The sequence below is a fragment of the Schistocerca americana genome, unplaced genomic scaffold, assembly GCF_021461395.2.
Source record: "Schistocerca americana isolate TAMUIC-IGC-003095 unplaced genomic scaffold, iqSchAmer2.1 HiC_scaffold_1016, whole genome shotgun sequence".
NCBI classification, from domain to species: domain Eukaryota; kingdom Metazoa; phylum Arthropoda; class Insecta; order Orthoptera; family Acrididae; genus Schistocerca; species Schistocerca americana.
The window spans coordinates 26,460-45,013 of record NW_025725065.1 but is presented as its reverse complement, the minus strand read 5'-3'; the positions used below and the strand labels follow the sequence as shown (position 1 = coordinate 45,013).

At 50.9% G+C, this 18,554-nt stretch overlaps 24 non-coding genes across 24 annotated transcripts; all 24 read right to left on the bottom strand.

The window, feature by feature from the left end:
* Nucleotides 1-551: 551 nt before the first annotated feature.
* Nucleotides 552-624, bottom strand: Trnaa-agc. Its single transcript has one exon. It is a non-coding gene; the product is annotated as a tRNA-Ala (tRNA).
* A 416-nt stretch (nucleotides 625-1,040) lies between these two features.
* Nucleotides 1,041-1,113, bottom strand: Trnaa-ugc. Its single transcript has one exon. It is a non-coding gene; the product is annotated as a tRNA-Ala (tRNA).
* Nucleotides 1,114-2,126: 1,013 nt separating this feature from the next.
* Trnaa-agc lies at nucleotides 2,127-2,199 on the bottom strand. Its single transcript has one exon. It is a non-coding gene; the product is annotated as a tRNA-Ala (tRNA).
* A 416-nt stretch (nucleotides 2,200-2,615) lies between these two features.
* Trnaa-ugc lies at nucleotides 2,616-2,688 on the bottom strand. The gene has a single exon. It is a non-coding gene; the product is annotated as a tRNA-Ala (tRNA).
* A 1,013-nt stretch (nucleotides 2,689-3,701) lies between these two features.
* Trnaa-agc lies at nucleotides 3,702-3,774 on the bottom strand. Its single transcript has one exon. It is a non-coding gene; the product is annotated as a tRNA-Ala (tRNA).
* A 416-nt stretch (nucleotides 3,775-4,190) lies between these two features.
* Trnaa-ugc lies at nucleotides 4,191-4,263 on the bottom strand. The gene has a single exon. It is a non-coding gene; the product is annotated as a tRNA-Ala (tRNA).
* A 1,012-nt stretch (nucleotides 4,264-5,275) lies between these two features.
* On the bottom strand, nucleotides 5,276-5,348 carry Trnaa-agc. The gene has a single exon. It is a non-coding gene; the product is annotated as a tRNA-Ala (tRNA).
* A 416-nt stretch (nucleotides 5,349-5,764) lies between these two features.
* On the bottom strand, nucleotides 5,765-5,837 carry Trnaa-ugc. Its single transcript has one exon. It is a non-coding gene; the product is annotated as a tRNA-Ala (tRNA).
* A 1,013-nt stretch (nucleotides 5,838-6,850) lies between these two features.
* On the bottom strand, nucleotides 6,851-6,923 carry Trnaa-agc. The gene has a single exon. It is a non-coding gene; the product is annotated as a tRNA-Ala (tRNA).
* Nucleotides 6,924-7,339: 416 nt separating this feature from the next.
* Trnaa-ugc lies at nucleotides 7,340-7,412 on the bottom strand. The gene has a single exon. It is a non-coding gene; the product is annotated as a tRNA-Ala (tRNA).
* Nucleotides 7,413-8,424: 1,012 nt separating this feature from the next.
* Trnaa-agc lies at nucleotides 8,425-8,497 on the bottom strand. The gene has a single exon. It is a non-coding gene; the product is annotated as a tRNA-Ala (tRNA).
* A 416-nt stretch (nucleotides 8,498-8,913) lies between these two features.
* On the bottom strand, nucleotides 8,914-8,986 carry Trnaa-ugc. Its single transcript has one exon. It is a non-coding gene; the product is annotated as a tRNA-Ala (tRNA).
* A 1,013-nt stretch (nucleotides 8,987-9,999) lies between these two features.
* On the bottom strand, nucleotides 10,000-10,072 carry Trnaa-agc. Its single transcript has one exon. It is a non-coding gene; the product is annotated as a tRNA-Ala (tRNA).
* A 416-nt stretch (nucleotides 10,073-10,488) lies between these two features.
* On the bottom strand, nucleotides 10,489-10,561 carry Trnaa-ugc. Its single transcript has one exon. It is a non-coding gene; the product is annotated as a tRNA-Ala (tRNA).
* A 1,012-nt stretch (nucleotides 10,562-11,573) lies between these two features.
* Trnaa-agc lies at nucleotides 11,574-11,646 on the bottom strand. Its single transcript has one exon. It is a non-coding gene; the product is annotated as a tRNA-Ala (tRNA).
* Nucleotides 11,647-12,062: 416 nt separating this feature from the next.
* Trnaa-ugc lies at nucleotides 12,063-12,135 on the bottom strand. Its single transcript has one exon. It is a non-coding gene; the product is annotated as a tRNA-Ala (tRNA).
* A 1,013-nt stretch (nucleotides 12,136-13,148) lies between these two features.
* Nucleotides 13,149-13,221, bottom strand: Trnaa-agc. Its single transcript has one exon. It is a non-coding gene; the product is annotated as a tRNA-Ala (tRNA).
* A 416-nt stretch (nucleotides 13,222-13,637) lies between these two features.
* Trnaa-ugc lies at nucleotides 13,638-13,710 on the bottom strand. The gene has a single exon. It is a non-coding gene; the product is annotated as a tRNA-Ala (tRNA).
* A 1,012-nt stretch (nucleotides 13,711-14,722) lies between these two features.
* Nucleotides 14,723-14,795, bottom strand: Trnaa-agc. The gene has a single exon. It is a non-coding gene; the product is annotated as a tRNA-Ala (tRNA).
* A 416-nt stretch (nucleotides 14,796-15,211) lies between these two features.
* Trnaa-ugc lies at nucleotides 15,212-15,284 on the bottom strand. Its single transcript has one exon. It is a non-coding gene; the product is annotated as a tRNA-Ala (tRNA).
* A 1,012-nt stretch (nucleotides 15,285-16,296) lies between these two features.
* Trnaa-agc lies at nucleotides 16,297-16,369 on the bottom strand. The gene has a single exon. It is a non-coding gene; the product is annotated as a tRNA-Ala (tRNA).
* Nucleotides 16,370-16,785: 416 nt separating this feature from the next.
* On the bottom strand, nucleotides 16,786-16,858 carry Trnaa-ugc. Its single transcript has one exon. It is a non-coding gene; the product is annotated as a tRNA-Ala (tRNA).
* A 1,013-nt stretch (nucleotides 16,859-17,871) lies between these two features.
* Trnaa-agc lies at nucleotides 17,872-17,944 on the bottom strand. Its single transcript has one exon. It is a non-coding gene; the product is annotated as a tRNA-Ala (tRNA).
* Nucleotides 17,945-18,349: 405 nt separating this feature from the next.
* Trnaa-ugc lies at nucleotides 18,350-18,422 on the bottom strand. Its single transcript has one exon. It is a non-coding gene; the product is annotated as a tRNA-Ala (tRNA).
* Between the last annotated feature and the right edge of the window lie 132 nt (nucleotides 18,423-18,554).

Genomic DNA, 18,554 nt, shown 5'->3' with positions numbered 1-18,554 from the left:
CGACGCTCACGCAACGCTCACGCTAGTGACAGCCTTATTTAGAGCTTGACGTCGCACACAAGCGAATGAGCACATTTTGCCTACGACTTAGGCCGCCCTCCTACTGTGGCTGTTCGGTGTCTGCAGGCAGCGAGGGGCTGCAAGCTTCCTGTGTTCGCGCCTATGTCACCTCTGCTTGCTTGTCAGAGACAGAGTATCGCAAAACATACAACTCACTCCATGAATTGATTGCTACGGCATCTGTCATCAGCAGTCACAACTAGCAACACCAGTAGCAGCCGACTGCACGTCAAGAATTGGAATGTGCAGTGGGATTTTTGTGAATTCGGCGCAAGGCTGATCTTTGCGACATAGGTTTGAGAATCTTATGGGAACACTTGTACTGTTTCTAAATTAAGTGTAGTGGTGGGAGGAGGGTGCTTCGTGCGCATTACAGCACGCTTGCCAATTGTGGCTGCTAATCGTTGGCTCGTATCTGCCTTGACACATTTTCTGGCTGTGTATTATTCCACTTGCATGGCAGTGTGCGCATGTTGGTGTGTTAAAAATCCTGGAGGCGCTGGGTATCGATCCCAGTACCTCTCGCATGCTAAGCGAGCGCTCTACCATCTGAGCTACGCCCCCTGCTGACGAACTGCGCTACATACAGCCATATCAATGACACAGACCCTTGCACTCCCATTATTCCGCTGACAAACACTACTCTCAATGTGTCCGTGAGGGTGTCTTTCAGGTTTCCTGCATTCTGTATCGAATCGTAGTTGGCCAAAATCAAAGTGGCACGCACGACGTCGAAAATAGCGTTCGGCCAACGCTCTGAGGTAGACGAACGTGTTGTCCACTCTCTAGACTTCATTGAGGTTAGGCCGTTATACCTAAGGCAGATTTGCACTCGATGACACCTCGACAACAGCCGGTCCTCACATTTACGTCTTGCTCTCCTTACGTCAGTATACGAGTCTGTGACGCTGGCTTTGCAACATCTTGCGTGCCTTTAGGCTCGCCGCGACCAACACTTACCACGCACTGACCACAAAACATGGAGGCGCCGGGGCTTGAACCCGGGACCTTTCACATGCAAAGCGAACGCTCTACCAACTGAGCTACGCCCCCAAGCACAAGCAAGCTGCGCTGATCTCCGTTCTTTGCTACTCTTATGTGCACGGACGCGATGGTTGGTTGGTTTGCAGGGGTGAAGGGACCAGAGTACAAAGGCGCGGACACGTTCACATACGCAAGAGTTCCAAGTAGTTTCGATGCTCTGGTATTACGACTGCAAATTCCGTCCGTTTTTAACGTCTTAAATTGAAGGGACAGTCACAAGTTGCTCCGTTTTCACTCCATGTCGACAATCACACAGCACCTGAGGTAACAAGCACATCTGAAGACCCATTGTGCACTCGACTGTTCATGCCAACTCACTGCCTCGCACTTTACTACTGTGTACCACTCTTGTCGTCCAACTGCAAAAGACTGGGCCACAACAACTTTCCGCGTCTCCATTGCACTGCGCAAACTACGAAACGCTCCCCAAACATGGCACTCACCCACGCAGACGACTTTTCCGACTTTACACGACGCTCACGCAACGCTCACGCTAGTGACAGCCTTATTTAGAGCTTGACGTCGCACACAAGCGAATGAGCACATTTCGCCTACGACTTAGGCCGCCCTCCTACTGTGGCTGTTCGGTGTCTGCAGGCAGCGAGGGGCTGCAAGCTTCCTGTGTTCGCGCCTATGTCACCTCTGCTTGCTTGTCAGAGACAGAGTATCGCAAAACATACAACTCACTCCATGAATTGATTGCTACGGCATCTGTCATCAGCAGTCACAACTAGCAACACCAGTAGCAGCCGACTGCACGTCAAGAATTGGAATGTGCAGTGGGATTTTTGTGAATTCGGCGCAAGGCTGATCTTTGCGACATAGGTTTGAGAATCTTATGGGAACACTTGTACTGTTTCTAAATTAAGTGTAGTGGTGGGAGGAGGGTGCTTCGTGCGCATTACAGCACGCTTGCCAATTGTGGCTGCTAATCGTTGGCTCGTATCTGCCTTGACACATTTTCTGGCTGTGTATTATTCCACTTGCATGGCAGTGTGCGCATGTTGGTGTGTTAAAAATTCTGGAGGCGCTGGGTATCGATCCCAGTACCTCTCGCATGCTAAGCGAGCGCTCTACCATCTGAGCTACGCCCCCTGCTGACGAACTGCGCTACATACAGCCATATCAATGACACAGACCCTTGCACTCCCATTATTCCGCTGACAAACACTACTCTCAATGTGTCCGTGAGGGTGTCTTTCAGGTTTCCTGCATTCTGTATCGAATCGTAGTTGGCCAAAATCAAAGTGGCACGCACGACGTCGAAAATAGCGTTCGGCCAACGCTCTGAGGTAGACGAACGTGTTGTCCACTCTCTAGACTTCATTGAGGTTAGGCCGTTATACCTAAGGCAGATTTGCACTCGATGACACCTCGACAACAGCCGGTCCTCACATTTACGTCTTGCTCTCCTTACGTCAGTATACGAGTCTGTGACGCTGGCTTTGCAACATCTTGCGTGCCTTTAGGCTCGCCGCGACCAACACTTACCACGCACTGACCACAAAACATGGAGGCGCCGGGGCTTGAACCCGGGACCTTTCACATGCAAAGCGAACGCTCTACCAACTGAGCTACGCCCCCAAGCACAAGCAAGCTGCGCTGATCTCCGTTCTTTGCTACTCTTATGTGCACGGGCGCGATGGTTGGTTGGTTTGCAGGGGTGAAGGGACCAGAGTACAAAGGCGCGGACACGTTCACATACGCAAGAGTTCCAAGTAGTTTCGATGCTCTGGTATTACGACTGCAAATTCCGTCCGTTTTTAACGTCTTAAATTGAAGGGACAGTCACAAGTTGCTCCGTTTTCACTCCATGTCGACAATCACACAGCACCTGAGGTAACAAGCACATCTGAAGACCCATTGTGCACTCGACTGTTCATGCCAACTCACTGCTTCGCACTTTACTACTGTGTACCACTCTTGTCGTCCAACTGCAAAAGACTGGGCCACAACAACTTTCCGCGTCTCCATTGCACTGCGCAAACTACGAAACGCTCCCCAAACATGGCACTCACCCACGCAGACGACTTTTCCGACTTTACACGACGCTCACGCAACGCTCACGCTAGTGACAGCCTTATTTAGAGCTTGACGTCGCACACAAGCGAATGAGCACATTTCGCCTACGACTTAGGCCGCCCTCCTACTGTGGCTGTTCGGTGTCTGCAGGCAGCGAGGGGCTGCAAGCTTCCTGTGTTCGCGCCTATGTCACCTCTGCTTGCTTGTCAGAGACAGAGTATCGCAAAACATACAACTCACTCCATGAATTGATTGCTACGGCATCTGTCATCAGCAGTCACAACTAGCAACACCAGTAGCAGCCGACTGCACGTCAAGAATTGGAATGTGCAGTGGGATTTTTGTGAATTCGGCGCAAGGCTGATCTTTGCGACATAGGTTTGAGAATCTTATGGGAACACTTGTACTGTTTCTAAATTAAGTGTAGTGGTGGGAGGAGGGTGCTTCGTGCGCATTACAGCACGCTTGCCAATTGTGGCTGCTAATCGTTGGCTCGTATCTGCCTTGACACATTTTCTGGCTGTGTATTATTCCACTTGCATGGCAGTGTGCGCATGTTGGTGTGTTAAAAATTCTGGAGGCGCTGGGTATCGATCCCAGTACCTCTCGCATGCTAAGCGAGCGCTCTACCATCTGAGCTACGCCCCCTGCTTACGAACTGCGCTACATACAGCCATATCAATGACACAGACCCTTGCACTCCCATTATTCCGCTGACAAACACTACTCTCAATGTGTCCGTGAGGGTGTCTTTCAGGTTTCCTGCATTCTGTATCGAATCGTAGTTGGCCAAAATCAAAGTGGCACGCACGACGTCGAAAATAGCGTTCGGCCAACGCTCTGAGGTAGACGAACGTGTTGTCCACTCTCTAGACTTCATTGAGGTTAGGCCGTTATACCTAAGGCAGATTTGCACTCGATGACACCTCGACAACAGCCGGTCCTCACATTTACGTCTTGCTCTCCTTACGTCAGTATACGAGTCTGTGACGCTGGCTTTGCAACATCTTGCGTGCCTTTAGGCTCGCCGCGACCAACACTTACCACGCACTGACCACAAAACATGGAGGCGCCGGGGCTTGAACCCGGGACCTTTCACATGCAAAGCGAACGCTCTACCAACTGAGCTACGCCCCCAAGCACAAGCAAGCTGCGCTGATCTCCGTTCTTTGCTACTCTTATGTGCACGGACGCGATGGTTGGTTGGTTTGCAGGGGTGAAGGGACCAGAGTACAAAGGCGCGGACACGTTCACATACGCAAGAGTTCCAAGTAGTTTCGATGCTCTGGTATTACGACTGCAAATTCCGTCCGTTTTTAACGTCTTAAATTGAAGGGACAGTCACAAGTTGCTCCGTTTTCACTCCATGTCGACAATCACACAGCACCTGAGGTAACAAGCACATCTGAAGACCCATTGTGCACTCGACTGTTCATGCCAACTCACTGCTTCGCACTTTACTACTGTGTACCACTCTTGTCGTCCAACTGCAAAAGACTGGGCCACAACAACTTTCCGCGTCTCCATTGCACTGCGCAAACTACGAAACGCTCCCCAAACATGGCACTCACCCACGCAGACGACTTTTCGACTTTACACGACGCTCACGCAACGCTCACGCTAGTGACAGCCTTATTTAGAGCTTGACGTCGCACACAAGCGAATGAGCACATTTTGCCTACGACTTAGGCCGCCCTCCTACTGTGGCTGTTCGGTGTCTGCAGGCAGCGAGGGGCTGCAAGCTTCCTGTGTTCGCGCCTATGTCACCTCTGCTTGCTTGTCAGAGACAGAGTATCGCAAAACATACAACTCACTCCATGAATTGATTGCTACGGCATCTGTCATCAGCAGTCACAACTAGCAACACCAGTAGCAGCCGACTGCACGTCAAGAATTGGAATGTGCAGTGGGATTTTTGTGAATTCGGCGCAAGGCTGATCTTTGCGACATAGGTTTGAGAATCTTATGGGAACACTTGTACTGTTTCTAAATTAAGTGTAGTGGTGGGAGGAGGGTGCTTCGTGCGCATTACAGCACGCTTGCCAATTGTGGCTGCTAATCGTTGGCTCGTATCTGCCTTGACACATTTTCTGGCTGTGTATTATTCCACTTGCATGGCAGTGTGCGCATGTTGGTGTGTTAAAAATCCTGGAGGCGCTGGGTATCGATCCCAGTACCTCTCGCATGCTAAGCGAGCGCTCTACCATCTGAGCTACGCCCCCTGCTGACGAACTGCGCTACATACAGCCATATCAATGACACAGACCCTTGCACTCCCATTATTCCGCTGACAAACACTACTCTCAATGTGTCCGTGAGGGTGTCTTTCAGGTTTCCTGCATTCTGTATCGAATCGTAGTTGGCCAAAATCAAAGTGGCACGCACGACGTCGAAAATAGCGTTCGGCCAACGCTCTGAGGTAGACGAACGTGTTGTCCACTCTCTAGACTTCATTGAGGTTAGGCCGTTATACCTAAGGCAGATTTGCACTCGATGACACCTCGACAACAGCCGGTCCTCACATTTACGTCTTGCTCTCCTTACGTCAGTATACGAGTCTGTGACGCTGGCTTTGCAACATCTTGCGTGCCTTTAGGCTCGCCGCGACCAACACTTACCACGCACTGACCACAAAACATGGAGGCGCCGGGGCTTGAACCCGGGACCTTTCACATGCAAAGCGAACGCTCTACCAACTGAGCTACGCCCCCAAGCACAAGCAAGCTGCGCTGATCTCCGTTCTTTGCTACTCTTATGTGCACGGACGCGATGGTTGGTTGGTTTGCAGGGGTGAAGGGACCAGAGTACAAAGGCGCGGACACGTTCACATACGCAAGAGTTCCAAGTAGTTTCGATGCTCTGGTATTACGACTGCAAATTCCGTCCGTTTTTAACGTCTTAAATTGAAGGGACAGTCACAAGTTGCTCCGTTTTCACTCCATGTCGACAATCACACAGCACCTGAGGTAACAAGCACATCTGAAGACCCATTGTGCACTCGACTGTTCATGCCAACTCACTGCTTCGCACTTTACTACTGTGTACCACTCTTGTCGTCCAACTGCAAAAGACTGGGCCACAACAACTTTCCGCGTCTCCATTGCACTGCGCAAACTACGAAACGCTCCCCAAACATGGCACTCACCCACGCAGACGACTTTTCCGACTTTACACGACGCTCACGCAACGCTCACGCTAGTGACAGCCTTATTTAGAGCTTGACGTCGCACACAAGCGAATGAGCACATTTCGCCTACGACTTAGGCCGCCCTCCTACTGTGGCTGTTCGGTGTCTGCAGGCAGCGAGGGGCTGCAAGCTTCCTGTGTTCGCGCCTATGTCACCTCTGCTTGCTTGTCAGAGACAGAGTATCGCAAAACATACAACTCACTCCATGAATTGATTGCTACGGCATCTGTCATCAGCAGTCACAACTAGCAACACCAGTAGCAGCCGACTGCACGTCAAGAATTGGAATGTGCAGTGGGATTTTTGTGAATTCGGCGCAAGGCTGATCTTTGCGACATAGGTTTGAGAATCTTATGGGAACACTTGTACTGTTTCTAAATTAAGTGTAGTGGTGGGAGGAGGGTGCTTCGTGCGCATTACAGCACGCTTGCCAATTGTGGCTGCTAATCGTTGGCTCGTATCTGCCTTGACACATTTTCTGGCTGTGTATTATTCCACTTGCATGGCAGTGTGCGCATGTTGGTGTGTTAAAAATTCTGGAGGCGCTGGGTATCGATCCCAGTACCTCTCGCATGCTAAGCGAGCGCTCTACCATCTGAGCTACGCCCCCTGCTTACGAACTGCGCTACATACAGCCATATCAATGACACAGACCCTTGCACTCCCATTATTCCGCTGACAAACACTACTCTCAATGTGTCCGTGAGGGTGTCTTTCAGGTTTCCTGCATTCTGTATCGAATCGTAGTTGGCCAAAATCAAAGTGGCACGCACGACGTCGAAAATAGCGTTCGGCCAACGCTCTGAGGTAGACGAACGTGTTGTCCACTCTCTAGACTTCATTGAGGTTAGGCCGTTATACCTAAGGCAGATTTGCACTCGATGACACCTCGACAACAGCCGGTCCTCACATTTACGTCTTGCTCTCCTTACGTCAGTATACGAGTCTGTGACGCTGGCTTTGCAACATCTTGCGTGCCTTTAGGCTCGCCGCGACCAACACTTACCACGCACTGACCACAAAACATGGAGGCGCCGGGGCTTGAACCCGGGACCTTTCACATGCAAAGCGAACGCTCTACCAACTGAGCTACGCCCCCAAGCACAAGCAAGCTGCGCTGATCTCCGTTCTTTGCTACTCTTATGTGCACGGACGCGATGGTTGGTTGGTTTGCAGGGGTGAAGGGACCAGAGTACAAAGGCGCGGACACGTTCACATACGCAAGAGTTCCAAGTAGTTTCGATGCTCTGGTATTACGACTGCAAATTCCGTCCGTTTTTAACGTCTTAAATTGAAGGGACAGTCACAAGTTGCTCCGTTTTCACTCCATGTCGACAATCACACAGCACCTGAGGTAACAAGCACATCTGAAGACCCATTGTGCACTCGACTGTTCATGCCAACTCACTGCTTCGCACTTTACTACTGTGTACCACTCTTGTCGTCCAACTGCAAAAGACTGGGCCACAACAACTTTCCGCGTCTCCATTGCACTGCGCAAACTACGAAACGCTCCCCAAACATGGCACTCACCCACGCAGACGACTTTTCGACTTTACACGACGCTCACGCAACGCTCACGCTAGTGACAGCCTTATTTAGAGCTTGACGTCGCACACAAGCGAATGAGCACATTTTGCCTACGACTTAGGCCGCCCTCCTACTGTGGCTGTTCGGTGTCTGCAGGCAGCGAGGGGCTGCAAGCTTCCTGTGTTCGCGCCTATGTCACCTCTGCTTGCTTGTCAGAGACAGAGTATCGCAAAACATACAACTCACTCCATGAATTGATTGCTACGGCATCTGTCATCAGCAGTCACAACTAGCAACACCAGTAGCAGCCGACTGCACGTCAAGAATTGGAATGTGCAGTGGGATTTTTGTGAATTCGGCGCAAGGCTGATCTTTGCGACATAGGTTTGAGAATCTTATGGGAACACTTGTACTGTTTCTAAATTAAGTGTAGTGGTGGGAGGAGGGTGCTTCGTGCGCATTACAGCACGCTTGCCAATTGTGGCTGCTAATCGTTGGCTCGTATCTGCCTTGACACATTTTCTGGCTGTGTATTATTCCACTTGCATGGCAGTGTGCGCATGTTGGTGTGTTAAAAATCCTGGAGGCGCTGGGTATCGATCCCAGTACCTCTCGCATGCTAAGCGAGCGCTCTACCATCTGAGCTACGCCCCCTGCTGACGAACTGCGCTACATACAGCCATATCAATGACACAGACCCTTGCACTCCCATTATTCCGCTGACAAACACTACTCTCAATGTGTCCGTGAGGGTGTCTTTCAGGTTTCCTGCATTCTGTATCGAATCGTAGTTGGCCAAAATCAAAGTGGCACGCACGACGTCGAAAATAGCGTTCGGCCAACGCTCTGAGGTAGACGAACGTGTTGTCCACTCTCTAGACTTCATTGAGGTTAGGCCGTTATACCTAAGGCAGATTTGCACTCGATGACACCTCGACAACAGCCGGTCCTCACATTTACGTCTTGCTCTCCTTACGTCAGTATACGAGTCTGTGACGCTGGCTTTGCAACATCTTGCGTGCCTTTAGGCTCGCCGCGACCAACACTTACCACGCACTGACCACAAAACATGGAGGCGCCGGGGCTTGAACCCGGGACCTTTCACATGCAAAGCGAACGCTCTACCAACTGAGCTACGCCCCCAAGCACAAGCAAGCTGCGCTGATCTCCGTTCTTTGCTACTCTTATGTGCACGGACGCGATGGTTGGTTGGTTTGCAGGGGTGAAGGGACCAGAGTACAAAGGCGCGGACACGTTCACATACGCAAGAGTTCCAAGTAGTTTCGATGCTCTGGTATTACGACTGCAAATTCCGTCCGTTTTTAACGTCTTAAATTGAAGGGACAGTCACAAGTTGCTCCGTTTTCACTCCATGTCGACAATCACACAGCACCTGAGGTAACAAGCACATCTGAAGACCCATTGTGCACTCGACTGTTCATGCCAACTCACTGCTTCGCACTTTACTACTGTGTACCACTCTTGTCGTCCAACTGCAAAAGACTGGGCCACAACAACTTTCCGCGTCTCCATTGCACTGCGCAAACTACGAAACGCTCCCCAAACATGGCACTCACCCACGCAGACGACTTTTCCGACTTTACACGACGCTCACGCAACGCTCACGCTAGTGACAGCCTTATTTAGAGCTTGACGTCGCACACAAGCGAATGAGCACATTTCGCCTACGACTTAGGCCGCCCTCCTACTGTGGCTGTTCGGTGTCTGCAGGCAGCGAGGGGCTGCAAGCTTCCTGTGTTCGCGCCTATGTCACCTCTGCTTGCTTGTCAGAGACAGAGTATCGCAAAACATACAACTCACTCCATGAATTGATTGCTACGGCATCTGTCATCAGCAGTCACAACTAGCAACACCAGTAGCAGCCGACTGCACGTCAAGAATTGGAATGTGCAGTGGGATTTTTGTGAATTCGGCGCAAGGCTGATCTTTGCGACATAGGTTTGAGAATCTTATGGGAACACTTGTACTGTTTCTAAATTAAGTGTAGTGGTGGGAGGAGGGTGCTTCGTGCGCATTACAGCACGCTTGCCAATTGTGGCTGCTAATCGTTGGCTCGTATCTGCCTTGACACATTTTCTGGCTGTGTATTATTCCACTTGCATGGCAGTGTGCGCATGTTGGTGTGTTAAAAATTCTGGAGGCGCTGGGTATCGATCCCAGTACCTCTCGCATGCTAAGCGAGCGCTCTACCATCTGAGCTACGCCCCCTGCTTACGAACTGCGCTACATACAGCCATATCAATGACACAGACCCTTGCACTCCCATTATTCCGCTGACAAACACTACTCTCAATGTGTCCGTGAGGGTGTCTTTCAGGTTTCCTGCATTCTGTATCGAATCGTAGTTGGCCAAAATCAAAGTGGCACGCACGACGTCGAAAATAGCGTTCGGCCAACGCTCTGAGGTAGACGAACGTGTTGTCCACTCTCTAGACTTCATTGAGGTTAGGCCGTTATACCTAAGGCAGATTTGCACTCGATGACACCTCGACAACAGCCGGTCCTCACATTTACGTCTTGCTCTCCTTACGTCAGTATACGAGTCTGTGACGCTGGCTTTGCAACATCTTGCGTGCCTTTAGGCTCGCCGCGACCAACACTTACCACGCACTGACCACAAAACATGGAGGCGCCGGGGCTTGAACCCGGGACCTTTCACATGCAAAGCGAACGCTCTACCAACTGAGCTACGCCCCCAAGCACAAGCAAGCTGCGCTGATCTCCGTTCTTTGCTACTCTTATGTGCACGGACGCGATGGTTGGTTGGTTTGCAGGGGTGAAGGGACCAGAGTACAAAGGCGCGGACACGTTCACATACGCAAGAGTTCCAAGTAGTTTCGATGCTCTGGTATTACGACTGCAAATTCCGTCCGTTTTTAACGTCTTAAATTGAAGGGACAGTCACAAGTTGCTCCGTTTTCACTCCATGTCGACAATCACACAGCACCTGAGGTAACAAGCACATCTGAAGACCCATTGTGCACTCGACTGTTCATGCCAACTCACTGCTTCGCACTTTACTACTGTGTACCACTCTTGTCGTCCAACTGCAAAAGACTGGGCCACAACAACTTTCCGCGTCTCCATTGCACTGCGCAAACTACGAAACGCTCCCCAAACATGGCACTCACCCACGCAGACGACTTTTCGACTTTACACGACGCTCACGCAACGCTCACGCTAGTGACAGCCTTATTTAGAGCTTGACGTCGCACACAAGCGAATGAGCACATTTTGCCTACGACTTAGGCCGCCCTCCTACTGTGGCTGTTCGGTGTCTGCAGGCAGCGAGGGGCTGCAAGCTTCCTGTGTTCGCGCCTATGTCACCTCTGCTTGCTTGTCAGAGACAGAGTATCGCAAAACATACAACTCACTCCATGAATTGATTGCTACGGCATCTGTCATCAGCAGTCACAACTAGCAACACCAGTAGCAGCCGACTGCACGTCAAGAATTGGAATGTGCAGTGGGATTTTTGTGAATTCGGCGCAAGGCTGATCTTTGCGACATAGGTTTGAGAATCTTATGGGAACACTTGTACTGTTTCTAAATTAAGTGTAGTGGTGGGAGGAGGGTGCTTCGTGCGCATTACAGCACGCTTGCCAATTGTGGCTGCTAATCGTTGGCTCGTATCTGCCTTGACACATTTTCTGGCTGTGTATTATTCCACTTGCATGGCAGTGTGCGCATGTTGGTGTGTTAAAAATCCTGGAGGCGCTGGGTATCGATCCCAGTACCTCTCGCATGCTAAGCGAGCGCTCTACCATCTGAGCTACGCCCCCTGCTGACGAACTGCGCTACATACAGCCATATCAATGACACAGACCCTTGCACTCCCATTATTCCGCTGACAAACACTACTCTCAATGTGTCCGTGAGGGTGTCTTTCAGGTTTCCTGCATTCTGTATCGAATCGTAGTTGGCCAAAATCAAAGTGGCACGCACGACGTCGAAAATAGCGTTCGGCCAACGCTCTGAGGTAGACGAACGTGTTGTCCACTCTCTAGACTTCATTGAGGTTAGGCCGTTATACCTAAGGCAGATTTGCACTCGATGACACCTCGACAACAGCCGGTCCTCACATTTACGTCTTGCTCTCCTTACGTCAGTATACGAGTCTGTGACGCTGGCTTTGCAACATCTTGCGTGCCTTTAGGCTCGCCGCGACCAACACTTACCACGCACTGACCACAAAACATGGAGGCGCCGGGGCTTGAACCCGGGACCTTTCACATGCAAAGCGAACGCTCTACCAACTGAGCTACGCCCCCAAGCACAAGCAAGCTGCGCTGATCTCCGTTCTTTGCTACTCTTATGTGCACGGACGCGATGGTTGGTTGGTTTGCAGGGGTGAAGGGACCAGAGTACAAAGGCGCGGACACGTTCACATACGCAAGAGTTCCAAGTAGTTTCGATGCTCTGGTATTACGACTGCAAATTCCGTCCGTTTTTAACGTCTTAAATTGAAGGGACAGTCACAAGTTGCTCCGTTTTCACTCCATGTCGACAATCACACAGCACCTGAGGTAACAAGCACATCTGAAGACCCATTGTGCACTCGACTGTTCATGCCAACTCACTGCTTCGCACTTTACTACTGTGTACCACTCTTGTCGTCCAACTGCAAAAGACTGGGCCACAACAACTTTCCGCGTCTCCATTGCACTGCGCAAACTACGAAACGCTCCCCAAACATGGCACTCACCCACGCAGACGACTTTTCCGACTTTACACGACGCTCACGCAACGCTCACGCTAGTGACAGCCTTATTTAGAGCTTGACGTCGCACACAAGCGAATGAGCACATTTCGCCTACGACTTAGGCCGCCCTCCTACTGTGGCTGTTCGGTGTCTGCAGGCAGCGAGGGGCTGCAAGCTTCCTGTGTTCGCGCCTATGTCACCTCTGCTTGCTTGTCAGAGACAGAGTATCGCAAAACATACAACTCACTCCATGAATTGATTGCTACGGCATCTGTCATCAGCAGTCACAACTAGCAACACCAGTAGCAGCCGACTGCACGTCAAGAATTGGAATGTGCAGTGGGATTTTTGTGAATTCGGCGCAAGGCTGATCTTTGCGACATAGGTTTGAGAATCTTATGGGAACACTTGTACTGTTTCTAAATTAAGTGTAGTGGTGGGAGGAGGGTGCTTCGTGCGCATTACAGCACGCTTGCCAATTGTGGCTGCTAATCGTTGGCTCGTATCTGCCTTGACACATTTTCTGGCTGTGTATTATTCCACTTGCATGGCAGTGTGCGCATGTTGGTGTGTTAAAAATTCTGGAGGCGCTGGGTATCGATCCCAGTACCTCTCGCATGCTAAGCGAGCGCTCTACCATCTGAGCTACGCCCCCTGCTTACGAACTGCGCTACATACAGCCATATCAATGACACAGACCCTTGCACTCCCATTATTCCGCTGACAAACACTACTCTCAATGTGTCCGTGAGGGTGTCTTTCAGGTTTCCTGCATTCTGTATCGAATCGTAGTTGGCCAAAATCAAAGTGGCACGCACGACGTCGAAAATAGCGTTCGGCCAACGCTCTGAGGTAGACGAACGTGTTGTCCACTCTCTAGACTTCATTGAGGTTAGGCCGTTATACCTAAGGCAGATTTGCACTCGATGACACCTCGACAACAGCCGGTCCTCACATTTACGTCTTGCTCTCCTTACGTCAGTATACGAGTCTGTGACGCTGGCTTTGCAACATCTTGCGTGCCTTTAGGCTCGCCGCGACCAACACTTACCACGCACTGACCACAAAACATGGAGGCGCCGGGGCTTGAACCCGGGACCTTTCACATGCAAAGCGAACGCTCTACCAACTGAGCTACGCCCCCAAGCACAAGCAAGCTGCGCTGATCTCCGTTCTTTGCTACTCTTATGTGCACGGACGCGATGGTTGGTTGGTTTGCAGGGGTGAAGGGACCAGAGTACAAAGGCGCGGACACGTTCACATACGCAAGAGTTCCAAGTAGTTTCGATGCTCTGGTATTACGACTGCAAATTCCGTCCGTTTTTAACGTCTTAAATTGAAGGGACAGTCACAAGTTGCTCCGTTTTCACTCCATGTCGACAATCACACAGCACCTGAGGTAACAAGCACATCTGAAGACCCATTGTGCACTCGACTGTTCATGCCAACTCACTGCTTCGCACTTTACTACTGTGTACCACTCTTGTCGTCCAACTGCAAAAGACTGGGCCACAACAACTTTCCGCGTCTCCATTGCACTGCGCAAACTACGAAACGCTCCCCAAACATGGCACTCACCCACGCAGACGACTTTTCGACTTTACACGACGCTCACGCAACGCTCACGCTAGTGACAGCCTTATTTAGAGCTTGACGTCGCACACAAGCGAATGAGCACATTTTGCCTACGACTTAGGCCGCCCTCCTACTGTGGCTGTTCGGTGTCTGCAGGCAGCGAGGGGCTGCAAGCTTCCTGTGTTCGCGCCTATGTCACCTCTGCTTGCTTGTCAGAGACAGAGTATCGCAAAACATACAACTCACTCCATGAATTGATTGCTACGGCATCTGTCATCAGCAGTCACAACTAGCAACACCAGTAGCAGCCGACTGCACGTCAAGAATTGGAATGTGCAGTGGGATTTTTGTGAATTCGGCGCAAGGCTGATCTTTGCGACATAGGTTTGAGAATCTTATGGGAACACTTGTACTGTTTCTAAATTAAGTGTAGTGGTGGGAGGAGGGTGCTTCGTGCGCATTACAGCACGCTTGCCAATTGTGGCTGCTAATCGTTGGCTCGTATCTGCCTTGACACATTTTCTGGCTGTGTATTATTCCACTTGCATGGCAGTGTGCGCATGTTGGTGTGTTAAAAATCCTGGAGGCGCTGGGTATCGATCCCAGTACCTCTCGCATGCTAAGCGAGCGCTCTACCATCTGAGCTACGCCCCCTGCTGACGAACTGCGCTACATACAGCCATATCAATGACACAGACCCTTGCACTCCCATTATTCCGCTGACAAACACTACTCTCAATGTGTCCGTGAGGGTGTCTTTCAGGTTTCCTGCATTCTGTATCGAATCGTAGTTGGCCAAAATCAAAGTGGCACGCACGACGTCGAAAATAGCGTTCGGCCAACGCTCTGAGGTAGACGAACGTGTTGTCCACTCTCTAGACTTCATTGAGGTTAGGCCGTTATACCTAAGGCAGATTTGCACTCGATGACACCTCGACAACAGCCGGTCCTCACATTTACGTCTTGCTCTCCTTACGTCAGTATACGAGTCTGTGACGCTGGCTTTGCAACATCTTGCGTGCCTTTAGGCTCGCCGCGACCAACACTTACCACGCACTGACCACAAAACATGGAGGCGCCGGGGCTTGAACCCGGGACCTTTCACATGCAAAGCGAACGCTCTACCAACTGAGCTACGCCCCCAAGCACAAGCAAGCTGCGCTGATCTCCGTTCTTTGCTACTCTTATGTGCACGGACGCGATGGTTGGTTGGTTTGCAGGGGTGAAGGGACCAGAGTACAAAGGCGCGGACACGTTCACATACGCAAGAGTTCCAAGTAGTTTCGATGCTCTGGTATTACGACTGCAAATTCCGTCCGTTTTTAACGTCTTAAATTGAAGGGACAGTCACAAGTTGCTCCGTTTTCACTCCATGTCGACAATCACACAGCACCTGAGGTAACAAGCACATCTGAAGACCCATTGTGCACTCGACTGTTCATGCCAACTCACTGCTTCGCACTTTACTACTGTGTACCACTCTTGTCGTCCAACTGCAAAAGACTGGGCCACAACAACTTTCCGCGTCTCCATTGCACTGCGCAAACTACGAAACGCTCCCCAAACATGGCACTCACCCACGCAGACGACTTTTCGACTTTACACGACGCTCACGCAACGCTCACGCTAGTGACAGCCTTATTTAGAGCTTGACGTCGCACACAAGCGAATGAGCACATTTTGCCTACGACTTAGGCCGCCCTCCTACTGTGGCTGTTCGGTGTCTGCAGGCAGCGAGGGGCTGCAAGCTTCCTGTGTTCGCGCCTATGTCACCTCTGCTTGCTTGTCAGAGACAGAGTATCGCAAAACATACAACTCACTCCATGAATTGATTGCTACGGCATCTGTCATCAGCAGTCACAACTAGCAACACCAGTAGCAGCCGACTGCACGTCAAGAATTGGAATGTGCAGTGGGATTTTTGTGAATTCGGCGCAAGGCTGATCTTTGCGACATAGGTTTGAGAATCTTATGGGAACACTTGTACTGTTTCTAAATTAAGTGTAGTGGTGGGAGGAGGGTGCTTCGTGCGCATTACAGCACGCTTGCCAATTGTGGCTGCTAATCGTTGGCTCGTATCTGCCTTGACACATTTTCTGGCTGTGTATTATTCCACTTGCATGGCAGTGTGCGCATGTTGGTGTGTTAAAAATCCTGGAGGCGCTGGGTATCGATCCCAGTACCTCTCGCATGCTAAGCGAGCGCTCTACCATCTGAGCTACGCCCCCTGCTGACGAACTGCGCTACATACAGCCATATCAATGACACAGACCCTTGCACTCCCATTATTCCGCTGACAAACACTACTCTCAATGTGTCCGTGAGGGTGTCTTTCAGGTTTCCTGCATTCTGTATCGAATCGTAGTTGGCCAAAATCAAAGTGGCACGCACGACGTCGAAAATAGCGTTCGGCCAACGCTCTGAGGTAGACGAACGTGTTGTCCACTCTCTAGACTTCATTGAGGTTAGGCCGTTATACCTAAGGCAGATTTGCACTCGATGACACCTCGACAACAGCCGGTCCTCACATTTACGTCTTGCTCTCCTTACGTCAGTATACGAGTCTGTGACGCTGGCTTTGCAACATCTTGCGTGCCTTTAGGCTCGCCGCGACCAACACTTACCACGCACTGACCACAAAACATGGAGGCGCCGGGGCTTGAACCCGGGACCTTTCACATGCAAAGCGAACGCTCTACCAACTGAGCTACGCCCCCAAGCACAAGCAAGCTGCGCTGATCTCCGTTCTTTGCTACTCTTATGTGCACGGACGCGATGGTTGGTTGGTTTGCAGGGGTGAAGGGACCAGAGTACAAAGGCGCGGACACGTTCACATACGCAAGAGTTCCAAGTAGTTTCGATGCTCTGGTATTACGACTGCAAATTCCGTCCGTTTTTAACGTCTTAAATTGAAGGGACAGTCACAAGTTGCTCCGTTTTCACTCCATGTCGACAATCACACAGCACCTGAGGTAACAAGCACATCTGAAGACCCATTGTGCACTCGACTGTTCATGCCAACTCACTGCCTCGCACTTTACTACTGTGTACCACTCTTGTCGTCCAACTGCAAAAGACTGGGCCACAACAACTTTCCGCGTCTCCATTGCACTGCGCAAACTACGAAACGCTCCCCAAACATGGCACTCACCCACGCAGACGACTTTTCCGACTTTACACGACGCTCACGCAACGCTCACGCTAGTGACAGCCTTATTTAGAGCTTGACGTCGCACACAAGCGAATGAGCACATTTCGCCTACGACTTAGGCCGCCCTCCTACTGTGGCTGTTCGGTGTCTGCAGGCAGCGAGGGGCTGCAAGCTTCCTGTGTTCGCGCCTATGTCACCTCTGCTTGCTTGTCAGAGACAGAGTATCGCAAAACATACAACTCACTCCATGAATTGATTGCTACGGCATCTGTCATCAGCAGTCACAACTAGCAACACCAGTAGCAGCCGACTGCACGTCAAGAATTGGAATGTGCAGTGGGATTTTTGTGAATTCGGCGCAAGGCTGATCTTTGCGACATAGGTTTGAGAATCTTATGGGAACACTTGTACTGTTTCTAAATTAAGTGTAGTGGTGGGAGGAGGGTGCTTCGTGCGCATTACAGCACGCTTGCCAATTGTGGCTGCTAATCGTTGGCTCGTATCTGCCTTGACACATTTTCTGGCTGTGTATTATTCCACTTGCATGGCAGTGTGCGCATGTTGGTGTGTTAAAAATTCTGGAGGCGCTGGGTATCGATCCCAGTACCTCTCGCATGCTAAGCGAGCGCTCTACCATCTGAGCTACGCCCCCTGCTGACGAACTGCGCTACATACAGCCATATCAATGACACAGACCCTTGCACTCCCATTATTCCGCTGACAAACACTACTCTCAATGTGTCCGTGAGGGTGTCTTTCAGGTTTCCTGCATTCTGTATCGAATCGTAGTTGGCCAAAATCAAAGTGGCACGCACGACGTCGAAAATAGCGTTCGGCCAACGCTCTGGGGTAGACGAACGTGTTGTCCACTCTCTAGACTTCATTGAGGTTAGGCCGTTATACCTAAGGCAGATTTGCACTCGATGACACCTCGACAACAGCCGGTCCTCACATTTACGTCTTGCTCTCCTTACGTCAGTATACGAGTCTGTGACGCTGGCTTTGCAACATCTTGCGTGCCTTTAGGCTCGCCGCGACCAACACTTACCACAAAACATGGAGGCGCCGGGGCTTGAACCCGGGACCTTTCACATGCAAAGCGAACGCTCTACCAACTGAGCTACGCCCCCAAGCACAACCAAGCTGCGCTGTTCTCCGTTCTTTGCTACTCTTATGTGCACGGACACGATGGTTGGTTGGTTTGCAGGGGTGAAGGGACCAGAGTACAAAGGCGCGGACACGTTCACATACGCAAGAGTTCC